This window comes from Pseudochaenichthys georgianus, chromosome 7, assembly GCF_902827115.2.
Source record: "Pseudochaenichthys georgianus chromosome 7, fPseGeo1.2, whole genome shotgun sequence".
NCBI lineage: Eukaryota > Metazoa > Chordata > Actinopteri > Perciformes > Channichthyidae > Pseudochaenichthys > Pseudochaenichthys georgianus.
In genome coordinates, this window is record NC_047509.1 from 20,092,544 (window position 1) to 20,101,648 (window position 9,105).

Here is a 9,105-nt window from a genome sequence, read left to right on the forward strand (position 1 = left end):
TTTCTCATAAATAAAACATTCAAGTAAATCCTGAAAATATATTTATGTGTAACGTATTTTCCCTACATCATCAGCAGCTGAAAACAACTTTTTATTTAATGCCCCCCCAAACCAATAATTTTCTTGCAATTACATAAGCAATTACACTTGTGTTGGTATTCAGGCACACAATCAGAATGCAAAGAAGCATGAATATTTCAGCAAAGCAACGTTTGAGATCACAGCTATAAAACCGTCACAGGGAACCACTGCAGTGCAGATATAAATGGCTGTGCTCAGACTGAGACCTGTTTGATGAGGGTATGACTCCCACAACAAAGCATATAGTGTCCAAATAGTGCACTTCACAAAAGGTTAACACTGATATGTTTTAGTAATGAATTCTATTTCCATATTTGTCCTGTTCCTGGATGTAACGTGGGGATGGCAGCAAAGCAGGGAAGGGTTCGGGGTAGGAGATCTGACAGAGGTGGGGGAAGTCATTAATTGCATTTTTACATTATTGATGAGTGTTTTTTCATATGGTTGGTAATCATCAAAGCAGCCCTGTTATTTTGACTGACAGAGAGTACAGGAAAAGAGGGCCGGTGGCTAAATATACAACTTGCCATAGCATGAGGAAGCTTCTCATCCAACCGAAAGTGAATGGATCTTGGGTCAGATGTGCTGCAGGGCTAAATGGACGACCCTCAATATATCAGAGGTAGTCACATGACATGACATGTACCCTCTGCTGTATTGCATGTGGCAACACATCCTCACTCCCAGGTCGGCCTATGTTGACGTTATGTCCAGTCCCCTGTGTCGGCTTTTTCCAACGCAAGGGGGGGGCCCTTAGCGTACATTTTCACCTTTCCAGGATGTCCATAGGCTATAGCTCCATAAACGTATGTTGTAGACTAATTGAGAACGCGAGCTAATGCTACGCGCAGATCCATTCTCACAGCGTTTATCAACCTTTTTCTTACTCAATATCAAGCCACACTTATTGTTTTCACTTCTTTATTTTAATTGAATAATGTAGGACTTTTGTTGCCGTCAGTTCTGCGGCGGGATTTGACGCTCATGGAAGCACGGCATTTGTTTGTGTCGACTGCCCTTAAAGGCAATGTGAGCGTCCATTCTCATTGGATAACGGAGAATTGTACACCCGGAAGTAAGTATTCCCCTTACTGTCGATTGATTTTACAGTGATATCTGCACTACTCATCGACTAAAAAACACCAGATTATCCTTGTTAATTACACAACATTGATTGGTTTAAATTGTGTGCAATGCTTTTGTATTTTTCCCCTTCGATTCGGAGAAACAAATATTTTGTTGCAGTGGATGTACATGATCTTTAGTTTGCTAGTTATTACGAAGATTACTTCAGGAAATTGCGTCCATAGCACGTTTTCATTGTTGGTGGTTGCTAGGGACGCTGCTATCGATATTATTTCTGTTATGTTGTGTAACTGTTTAATGGTGTTATCTTTATTGCTACCCCCTTCCCCGTCAATGTATAGTGTTGGTCCACAGCGCAAACGTATTAGTTTAACAAAATCCGCATCTAAAGATACGTTATTTTCCCCTGTGCAATTCCAGTCTCACATCTCACAGCACATCGTCATTAACAAATACCGGAAACAGACCGGAAACATTTAAAAACAATAAAATAATACTTTATTCCGAGTGTGCTTGCTTTTCTCTTTGAAAGTCCTCACATAACGGCATTGTAATACACGGTTCGGCTGCATTAAATATTACATATCTGCCGTAGTTCTGTATTTATAGAGCCCTGATGAGAAGACTTTGAGACAAACATGAGGAACTGAAAACTTGACGTGGATAAATATATCAGCCATTAAACAACATCTTACATTTCTTTTCACACAATACGTCTCCTTGCAGTATCAACACTAATTCGGCTGACTTTTATATTTGATCCAATTGGTAGATAGGCTGTATTTACACCATAAAGGTGCACAGCTGATATAAAGGGACACCTGGTGGTTAAAGCATGTTATTGAATTTCATTATTTTTATTATTAGATATTAATAGGATCCCTATAAAGTATATTCATTACTCGTTATTCTCTACTAATAGTTAATTAAAGACTGTATATAATGACTATTTTGCACATCCCTTTCAAGATTTCAAGATTTTCTAAGGTTTATTGACATATCATATAGGCCTACACAACTATGGTGTAGTTATGCATTGAATGAAAAACTTGGGTCGCAGGTTCCTCAATAGTGCATTACAAGACATCTATCAATATTTGTGCATACCTCCAGCAATGTTAACTATGTTGAAGCACTTATTTTAACTGATATTATACATATGTATTATACACTTATAAGATGTATGTAGATATTTCATCTCCGGCCTTGTCAGGTATTGAACAATCAATAAATAAAGAACACAGAATTGTTAAATATAAAACACAGAATTTGTGTGATTATACTAAATGATTTACAAATAAACACCACTGCATATTTACAACTGTTACACATGCTGATGTAACGCAAATGTTCCAACTTGGGATCAATAAAGTATATCTTATCTTAAGCTGATCGATGGCTACTGCCATATTTGCAAAATGTGCCTCTGAACCTTGACAAGTGCATGTTTCAGGCTTATCAATTAATGTAATGTAATGTAATGTTATCAATTAACAACAGGGGTCACAAACATAAGACCAGCTGTTAAATAAAGCTCTTCTGACCTTAGCTGGCATGTGTGTATATATATTAATGCTGCCCATTATGGGCACAAGCAATTTTCCCCCATTTATTAATTATATGTTTTAAATGTGAGTGTTTCCTGTCCCCTAAACCAGTTTAATACTGGCAACTTCTTATTATGGGAAATATGAAAACGTCTACAACTACAACTCCCAGTATAGCCATAGATAGAGAACATGTTGCGAAACAGAATAGCCTGCATGTGTAGTTCTGGGGACGGAGTGGGGGAGGGGGGGACGTAGTGGACCCGTTCAAATCCAGTTTGGACAGTCTGCCGTGGTTCCATCCCATTTCAAGTGCTGTTCGAGGCTTGGCGTAACCCTCGGAGCACACTCTCCAATCACAGAGCTTGAGGACTATCACGGGGTTTGTCAAACAGAGCACATGGTGTAGTCCAAACGATAGCTGGGGATTCTGGGTAGTGTAGTGTCTTCTGCCATCCTTTACTCCGAAAAAATATTTGTTTCTCCGAATCGAAGGGGAAAAATACAAAAGCATTGCACACAATTTAAACCAATCAATGTTGTGTAATTAACAAGGATAATCTGGTGTTTTTTAGTCGATGAGTAGTGCAGATATCATTGTAAAATCAATCGACAGTAAGGGGAATACTTACTTCCGGGTGTACAATTCTCCGTTATCCAATGAGAATGGACGCTCACATTGCCTTTAAGGGCAGTCGACACAAACGAATGCCGTGCTTCCATGAGCGTCAAATCCCTCCGCAGAACTGACGGCAACAAAAGTCCTACATTATTCAATTAAAATAAAGAAGTAAAAACAATAAGTGTGGCTTGATATTGAGTAAGAAAAAGGTTGATAAACGCTGTGAGAATGGATCTGCGGGTAGCATTTGCTCGCGATCTCAATTAGTCTACAACATACGTTTAGGGAGCTATATAGAAGCCTATGGACATCCTGGAAAGGTGAAAATGTACGCTAAGGGCCCCCCCCTTGCGTTGGAAAAAGCCGACACAAGGGACTTGACATAACGTCAACATAGGCCGACCTGGGAGTGAGGATGTGTTGCATGTGAACGTCATCCATTACCGTCACATCTTTTATCAAAAAGATCAGACTTATAATGGGCTCCCCTCAGAGGTGCGGACAGCTGAGTGCTGAAAGGTCAGCAGGACATTCACGGTTGACTTACTCCCAGCTGGATTCCAATGATATCTTTAGATAGAAGTATTGGAGAAGACAAAGATAAGAGACACAGCTCAGTCTCATGCTAAGATCATTTAAGGATGTGTATGAAGGACTGTGTTTTGTATTGAGGTCTAATGACATGAGTAGTCAGTTGAAATATTAAAAAACTTCCTGGCCTTATCCTTGGTCTTTTCAGGTCCTTCTCAAACATTGATCTGCATGTGTGTAAAGATAGGCTGTCTGAGTGTGAACATCATTTAAATATCCTCTGGTTTCAATCAATCAATCAATCAATCAATCAATGTTTATTTATATAGCCCAATATCACAAATGTTACATTTGTCTCAGTGGTCTTCACAGTGTGTACAGAATATCAGTATGACAATACGACACCCTCTGTCCTTAGACCCTCACATCGTACAAGGAAAAACTTCCAAAGAAAACCCAGTTTAAAGGGAAAAATGGGAGAAACCTCAGGGAGAGCAACAGAGGAGGGATCCCTCTCCCAGGACGGACAGACGTGCAATAGATGCCGTGTGTAAATTGAAAAGATAATAAATTTGCAACATAGGTAGTCCAAATGTTTGGAAATGCATGTGTGTATAATAGGAAGATGAATCCACGAGGATATTCATCCAGGACCACAGCCACGGCTCAAGATCCAGCGCTCGCGATCCAGGACACAGGACCGCAGGATCATCCATGACTCCGGATCCCAGCGTATATAGACACCAAAAAGAAAGACATTTGGGGAAGCTGGGTTAATCGGAACATGAGAGTACACAGGTATAGACAGAGAGAAGGAAGAAGTAAGATGTACCCCGACAAACTAAGCCTATATCAGCAAAACTAGGGGCTGAATCTAATCAGCCCTAACTATAAGCTTTATCAAAAAGGAAGGTCTTAAGCGCACTCTTAAAAACGGATAGGGTTTCTGCCGCCCGAACACAAACTGGAAGCTGATTCCACAAATGTGGAGCTTGATAAGAAAAGGCTCTGGCTCCCATTGTACATTTAGAGATTCTAGGAACAACCAACAACCCTGCATTCTTGGAACGCAATGCCCTAGTAGGACAGTAGGGTATAATGAGTTCTTTAAGGTAAGATGGCGCCTGCCCATTAAGGGCTTTGTAGGCGAGAAGAAGAATTTTAAATTCTATCCTGTGTTCTATAGGGAGCCAGTGTAAGGCAGCCAGAACAGGAGTAATGTGGTCCCTTTTCCTAACTCTGGTTAGTACACGAGCCGCAGCATTTTGAATCAGCTGAAGCGACTTGACTGACTTCTTGGTACTGCCTGATAATAAAGAGTTACAATAATCCAGCCTAGAAGTAACAAATGCATGGACTAGTTTCTCTGCATCGTTTTGAGGCAAGATATGCCTGATTTTTGCAATGTTACGTAGATGGAAGTAGGCGGTCCTTGAAATTGATTTTATGTGGGCGTTAAAGGATAAATCCTGATCAAATATAACACCAAGATTCCTTATAGTCTCACTGGAGGCCAAATTAATGCCATCCATAGTTAGTATATCTTTAGATAATTTGTTTCGTAGATTCTTCGGGCCAAGTACAATAACTTCAGTTTTGGTCGTGTTTAACATCAAAAAGTTTAAGGTCATCCACGTTTTTAAGTCCTTAAGGCAGTCTTGAATTTTATTTAGATGATTAATTTCATCAGGCTTGATTGATAAATATAGTTGAGTATCATCCGCATAACAATGAAAGTTTACAGAATGATTCCTTATAATATTGCCTAACGGAAGCATATATAATGTGAACAAAATAGGTCCGAGCACTGAGCCCTGTGGCACTCCATGGCTAACTTTGGTTTGCGTGGAAGATTCATCGTTAACACGTACAAACTGAGAGCGTTCAGATAGATAGGACCTAAACCAGCCTAAAGCAGTTCCCTGTATGCCAACTAAGTGCTCTAGTCTTTGCAATAGGATATCATGGTCGATAGTATCAAATGCAGCACTGAGATCGAGCAAAACAAGAATAGAGTCAAAGTCCCTTGTCTGAGGCTATTAGAATATCATTTGTGACTTTAACCAGAGCTGTCTCTGTGCTATGATGTGTTCTAAAGCCAGACTGAAAATCTTCAAATAAATCATTGTTTTTTAAGTAATCACACAACTGTTTTGCGACCGCTTTCTCAAGAATTTTTGAGAGGAACGGAAGATTAGAAATAGGTCTATAGTTGGCTAAACCTCTGGATCGAGGTTGTGCTTTTTAAGAAGCGGTTTTATCACTGCTACTTTGAATGATTGTGGAACATAGCCTGATAATAAAGACATATTCATAATATTTAATAAAGAAGTGCTAATTAATGGAAAAACTTCCTTCAACAGCTTAGTTGGAATTGGGTCTAACATGCACGTTGATGGTTTAGAAGAGAGAATCATTGAATGTAATTGTTCAAGGTTAATGGCTGAAAAGCATTCTAGTTTACTATGTAGTGTAATATTAGAACTTACGTTTCCGGGAGCTGTTGATAACACTATACTGGTCAAAGGTAAGAGGTCATTAATTTTGTTTCTAAGAGTAACAATTTTATCGTTAAAAAAGCACATCAAATCATTACTACTGAGTGCTATGGGAATAGAAGGCTCAATGGAGCTGTGGCACTCTGTCAGCCTGGCTACAGTGCTGAAAAGAAATCTTGCATTATTCTTATTCTCATCTATTAATGAAGAGTAGTAGGCTGCTCTCGCTTTACGCAGTGCTTTCTTATATTCATTGAGAGTAATATGCCAAATCAAACGAGATTCTTCAAGTTTAGTGGAACGCCATATCCTTTCAAGTTGTCTAGACTTTTGCTTTATTTTGCGGGTTTCGGCATTATGCCATGGAGCTAATCTATGTTGTTTTATTTTCTTCTTTTTCAAAGGAGCAACAGAGTCTAATTTTATTCGCAGCGCATCTATAGCACTATCAACAACATGATCAATTTGGGGTGGTGTACATTTTGTATAAGTTTCCTCCCCTACATGCAGACATGCTATCGAGTTAAGTATTGGTGGAATCTCTTCCTTAAATGTGGCTATAGCACTAACAGATAGGTTTCTGCTGCAAGAGCTTTTGACTAATGCTTTGTAGTCTCGTAATAGTACTTCAAAAGTTACTAAGAAATGGTCGGATAAAGCAGGATTATGCGGTTCGACTAATAGTTGCTCAATTTCAATACCATAAGTCAGAACAAGGTCGAGAGTGTGATTATAGCAGTGGGTTGGTTTATTTACACTCTGACAGAAACCAACAGAATCTAATATAGAGTTAAATGCGACAGTAAGGCTATTTTTATCATCGTCAACATGATTATTAAAGTCACCTACGATAATTACTTTATCTGTTTTAAGAACCAAAGTTGATAAAAACTCAGAGAATTCTGATAAGAATTCTGAATAAGTACCTGGTGCACGATACACTGTAACAAATAAGATTCCAGGTCGGATACGTAAGACTAAAAACGAGGCTTTCAAAGGAGGTATAATTTAATTTTGGTTTAGTATTGATAAGTAAACTTGAGTCAAAGATTGCTGCAACTCCACCTCCTCGGCCCGTGCCTCGAGCAATATGAGTGTTGACATGGCTGGGTGGAGTGGCCTCATTTATGCTGACATATTCTTCATGTCTCAACCAAGTTTCAGTGAGACAGCATATATCAATATTATAATCTGATATTAAATCATTTACCAATATTGCTTTAGATGCTAGAGATCTTATGTTTAAGAGACCACATTTAATCTTCCTGTTTTGTTGCACTGTAGTAGTTGTTACATTTACTTTTATTAGGTTATTATGTATGACACCTCTATTAGGTTTTACCTTAAATTGTCCTTGGGCAGACACACACACCGCTAATATTGGGTATTTTATTGGGTTCGGGATTCCTATGGATGACTGCCTAGGAGAGAGCGCAGAGAAGCGTGTAAGACTGCGACTCCGCCTCCTGGTCTCAACTCCAGTTTGTCATGGATTAAGTCCACAAAGCCCTGAAATGTTTGCCGAAATGAGATCTGCACCTTCCAACGTAGGATGAATGCCGTCTCTCTTAATCAGACCAGGTTTTCCCCAGAAGGCTGTCCAATTATTTACGAAGCCCACATTGTTTGCTGGGCACCACCAAGACAACCAGCGCTGAAATGATGACATGCGGCTATACATGTCATCATTGATCAGATTGGGGATTGGTTTGCCCTCACGTTCTCTTTTTTAGTGTTTGCCTAATGGTCATGCTTTTCCTGTTGTCGCTTGTTGAATTAACAGGCTGAAAAGTTAGAGATGACCTTGCAGTTTAACACATATTAAAAGCAAAAAAGAGAGTGTGTGTGTCTTTGAGGACATATCATGTAGAGTTTATCTCACATCATTTTTTTCATTGAAAGTCATTGGAAACGACATGACACATTAGTTATTCTGTGTAGTTGTATATTCAGAGGAGGGATACAGAACATAAAGCCCGTACAGCCACACCGTTATTCCTCTCCTGCCTCTCTAATGGAGCTGCCAGTCATCCATTTGTGCAGGCTTTCAGGGTCTGAGGGGGGGAGAAGATAAAGTAAGTTCCAGCTTGGAGTGGAGAGGTGACAGTGACGCGACGGCCCCTTATATGGTAGAGATGTTATGAAAGAATAAGCGGCCAGAGGGAGACTGGAAAGCAGAGTGTGTGAGGGTGAGAAGAGAGAGTGAGATTGTAATGATGTGTGAGAAATGTCAAGGCGTATATTTGAGCTATATTTATACAAAGACTGGGGTTGGACAGACAGCTTGCAATCTCTGGCTAATAAGTCCAAAGGGGATTCTGAACGTGTTAACAGAGTTACAGGAAAACAGTCCTTCTCACACTCAGAGCCCATCCCCGCTGTCGGCTGTCGCTTGTGGCAACATGAAGACAAAAATAAACGGATCTAGATGATTCCAGTCCTCTCCATGGTAGATCATAAGATGCACATGTCAATAATTGGGTTAATGGGCTCTAATCTAATGAGGGAATTTAACTTAGACTCTACTTTATACTTCTCCTTGGGGCGTGCAAAATTACTTTGATGGATGAAGTATTTTTCCACCACCCACTCCTCCCTGATCTCTGACTTACGAGGTCCTAAAGTGTCACTTCCATCTAAATGTTAATTTGAGAACTGTTTCTTTAAGACTGGCATGGTTGCTGACATGCTTTGCAAGTCTATTTGCATTAGACCACATTGGTTATGCGGAACTCTGAGC